The 4779-nt window shown below is 37.6% G+C and overlaps 1 long non-coding RNA gene across 1 annotated transcript in view; it reads right to left on the reverse strand.

Moving 5' to 3' along the window:
• LOC106727029 overlaps positions 1–4779 on the reverse strand; it is a 6897-nt gene extending 2118 nt beyond the window's left edge. The window contains exons 1-2 of the long non-coding RNA XR_001363178.1: positions 4708–4779; positions 4608–4609 (exon numbers count right to left, since the gene is read on the reverse strand). This is a non-coding gene — a long non-coding RNA (uncharacterized LOC106727029). The remainder of the gene's footprint in view (positions 1–4607; positions 4610–4707) is intronic.

A 4779-nucleotide genomic window follows, 5' to 3' on the forward strand; every position in this document is an offset into this window, starting at 1 on the left:
GGCTGTTTTCTGGGGTTTTGTTTACCTTCTTATTTGCAACATAGTATATAGTTGCTTAGAGTTGCAACTGAGAGGCTGGCAAGTGAGGCGGGGAATGTTGGAGTCTGCAGCAAGCAAGCCTCGTGCTCGCTTCAGTGCCTGGCTGCCGGCCGCCATCTTGGCTGACAGTTAATTTGCATATACTCACTGATTAGCCAATGAAAAGGGTAGCGGTCGTACGCCAATTACCATGTTTCTCTTTTATTAGTGTAGATAATAAAACCCTAATATGCAAATTGACTGAATGGTGGAACGACTGGTTGCTATGATATGCACTAACCACCAAGGGGCTGACACTCAATGCAGGAGCTGCTCCCTGGTGGTCAGTGCACTCCCTCTGTGGAAGTGCCACTCAGCTAGAAGCCGGGCTCACGGCTGGCAAGCACAGTGGCGATGGCAGGAGCCTCTCCCGCCTCCACAGCAGTGCTATGGATGTCCGACTGACAGCTTAGGCCCTCTCCTTGTAGGGAGCAGGCCTAAGCCATCAGTCAGACATCCCCTGAGGGCTCCCAGACTGCAAGAGGGCGCAGGCCAGGCTGAGGGGACCCCCCCCCAGTGCACAAATTTCATGCACTGGGCCTCTAGTTAAAAATAAATTTTTTTTAAAAAAAAGGTACACATATAATACATACACATAAGTAAAAGTATGGAAGTCACTTTTTTAAAAAAATCTACCTCAAATATATGAAATAAAAGGAAGAACATGGACTTGAACTTAGAAGAGTAAGGCCATCTCCTCAAAAGCAGGATTATTTATGAACCAAGGAAAAGAATATAAAATTTAGTTGTCTCAGTAATTGCAAAGGTTAACATTCACTGAGCACTGCTGTATGAGTCTCCATGAATTAACTCGCAACTATCTTGTGAGGCAGGATGACTACAATCTCCATTTTAGAGATGAGGACATTGAGGGGTGCAAAGATTAAGTAATGTGACCAAGCTGTTTAAAAATTTTTCATTCAAATTCAGTCGTACACATATATGGTTTAGGGACTCTATTCTACATAAATGCCATTTTTAAACATGTTGGGAAACAGAATGAAATATAGGACTCAGTCACATTTTAATTTTGTGATGTCTGGCACAATTTTTAACCTTTCTGGACTAAGTACCCTCTTCTAGAATAGAGCAATGGCACTTCATTATTTGCAATTATATTTTGGAGCTTATATTTAAAATTATAGCATGCTATACAAATATGAGATATTACTATTAGTTTATTAATATTAACATTAATTTAGTGCTGCAGAAGCTAAATTTTAAAACATGGGATAGCTGTAAAATACAATAAAATTCAAATTTGGAGGCATGTAATAAAGCCAAATATCAACTGAAAATTAATTTTAGCCAATTATTTTCATTCTTCCTCCCATATGTATATGTGCATGCATGTTTGTATACCTGCAGATTTATAAGTAAAATGCATCTTACCAGAACTGGAATAAGTAACAAAGTTTAAATATTACTACCTTCCAAGTTCACAGCCTTGGGAAGGGAACCATGACAATGAATCAGCTTATTGAGGTTCTTTTTGACAAATAACTTATCATAGTCATAAAGAATAAGATACCATAATGATGCCATAAGATGCAGTGTGTAGAATGGAATGAGAGGAATGAGAATGGGATGTTTCATGAATTCTTCAAAATTCATGTTATCTCTATGTCCTATCCTCTCACATTTTATCTCTCCAATATGATTATTATCACTTTACGAACTAGGGTTGTTTTCTTTCTGAATTTTAGCTGTATTAAGGAGTCTAATAAATTAAATGGTACAATGGCCCCAGATGTATTTTGGCTTTTTAAATTTATTAATAGGGCTACATCATGATCCCACACGGTAATTAGCTCATTTCATATAAAACTGTTTACTGTGGCATTCTAAAACTGTATTGTTCTATCACTAATTACATAAGAGTATGGGATCATAGCAGTGAGCTTTACATCGTTTGTTATCAGAACTGTGCAATTATATAAAACTAATAACAAATAAGTGAAAATCCATAAAATAACCTTAATATTTTGAATATTAAAATTGTAATACTACTATTCACTAATGTGTTTATTATTTTTAAATGAGTCTCATGCTACACTTTGAATTTGTGGATGCATTTTCCCTGTACAGGATAGGAAGTTGATTCTTTCCTTTGTACTATTTTATGTTTTCATATCATAGTAAAGAAAGTAATGACATAGGGATGGTGCTCTGTTCTGTGATGGTGGCTAGAAAATGAATTAATGAGGCAAGACATTGTACACACACTTTGAGACAATGCTTCTGTTTGTCAATAGAATTAATTTTCTCTTGCATTCTGTAAACATCCTTGGAACAGGCCAATGTTCACTTCTAGAACCTTATATTGCTTTGAAATAATAAAGAATATCAGAGATATAATATTAACTCAAAAAGACTATGCACCCATATTATGAACAATATTGGTGTGTTGTTCTAAAATTTACTTTATTTGGTTTTCTTCTTATATTTTCCTTGGTTCAAAGATTAAGCAAAGTTAACTTTTTTCTTTTACTCCTCACCGAGGATATTTTCCCATTGATTTTTAGAGAGAGTGGGCGGAACGGATAGAGGGAGGGAGAAAGAGAGCAAAAGAAACATCTATATGTGTGAGAGAGACAGAGACATTGATGTGAGAGAGACACATCAATTGGTTGTTTCCTGCATGCACCCGACAGGCCAGGGATTGAGCTTGCAACCGAAGTATGTGCCCTTGACCCAGAATCAAACCCACAACCCTTTAGTCCTCGAGCCGACATTCTAACCATAGAGCAAACTGGCCAGGGTGAGCAAAGTTAACTTTTTTTTTAATTAATTTTTTTTAAGTTATCTTTATTGTTGAAAGTATTACAGATGTCTGCTTTGTTTTTGTGTGTGTGTGTGTGTGTGTGTGTGTGTGTGTGTGTGTGTGTGTGTGTTTTCAACATTGACCCCCTCTTCCCCACTCTCGTCCCTTCCAAGCCTTCACCACACTATTGTCTGTGTCCATGGGCTATGCATATATCACTATTCACTAATGTGTTTATTATTTTTAAATGAGTCTCATGCTACACTTTGAATTTGGGGATGCATTTTCCCTGTACAGGATAGAAAGTTGATTCTTTCCTTTGTACTATTTTATGTTTTTATATCATAGTAAAGAAAGTAATGACGTAGGGATGGTGCTCTGTTCTGTGATGGTGGCTAGGAAATGAATTAATGAGGCAAGACATTGTACACACACTTTGAGACAATGCTTCTGTTTGTCAATAGAATTAATTTTCTCTTGCATTCTGTAAACATCCTTGGAACAGGCCAATGTTCACTTCTAGAACCTTATATTGCTTTGAAATAATAAAGAATATCAGAGATATAATATTAACTCAAAAAGACTATGCACCCATATTATGAACAATATTGGTGTGTTGTTCTAAAATTTACTTTATTTGGTTTTCTTCTTATATTTTCCTTGGTTCAAAGATTAAGCAAAGTTAACTTTTTTCTTTTACTCCTCACCGAGAATATTTTCCCATTGATTTTTAGAAGAGAGTGGACGGAACGGATAGAGGGAGGGAGAAAGAGAGCAAAAGAAATATCTATATGTGTGAGAGAGACAGAAACATCGATGTGAGAGAGACACATCAATTGGTTGTTTCCTGCATGCACCCGACAGGCCAGGGATTGAGCTTGCAACCGAAGTATGTGCCCTTGACCCAGAATCAAACCCACAACCCTTTGGTCCTCGAGCCGACACTCTAACCATTGAGAAAACTGGCCAGGGCGAGCAAAGTTAACTTTTTTTAATTAATTTTTTTAAAGTTATCTTTATTGTTGAAAGTATTACAGATGTCTGCTTTGTTTTTGTGTGTGCATATGTGTGTGTGTGTGTGTTTTCAACATTGACCCCCTTTTCCCTACTCCCGTCCCTTCCAAGCCTTCGCCACACTATTGTCTGTGTCCATGGGCTATGCATATATCATATAAGTTCCCCGATTAATCCCCCCCCCAACTCCCACCACCACAAAGTTAACTTTTTAACACACTGATTTGTGTCAAGAGGAGTAAAAAGGTGACAAAGGAAATGAGTATGTCAAAAAAAATTTGTAATAGCTTTCAATACTGTATGTTGCCAATGTTTTAAGAATTAACGGTTAAATTAGTCACTATTTGCACTTATAAGGAGCCACACTAATTTTTCTCTTACCACAACAGAACAGAGGCTGACCTAGTTCCCCAAACTAAAACTGAAGTAGACGCAGTGGTTGGCTTAGAGTGGGGATTTTCTCTGTGGTTGAACGTTCGAGGGGTTTTCACACCAGTCTTCAGCTTATAAACTATGTCAATAAAGCTTGATGAGAAGCTGGATTTCTCTTGCCCCTGCTCAAACCAGTTTAGGAGGGAAATGCTAGTGTTTACCCGAGCCTACTATGGTAACAGTAGTTAAGTAATTATGTCTCTTCCATCCTTTTCATGATATACTTCTTAGGGGCCATTTATGCCTTACACCAGTGGAAACTAACAAAGAATCATTTACTCTGTTTTCTGAGCAGAAGCTGAGTGATGATTTATAGAACAGCTTTAGTTTGAGACCTTGCTCCTTTGCTGCTCTATCAGACCAGAAGGGCAAAATCTGTCCACTAGACCAGGAAAGTAGCATCTTACCTAATAATAGACAAACATGTAAATTGACCGTCCCTCCGCTACACTTACCAGCCAATCGGGAGAGCATGCAAATTAACCCAACAA

This window comes from Myotis brandtii, unplaced genomic scaffold (genome assembly GCF_000412655.1).
Source record: "Myotis brandtii unplaced genomic scaffold, ASM41265v1 scaffold350, whole genome shotgun sequence".
Classification (NCBI taxonomy): Eukaryota; Metazoa; Chordata; class Mammalia; order Chiroptera; family Vespertilionidae; genus Myotis; species Myotis brandtii.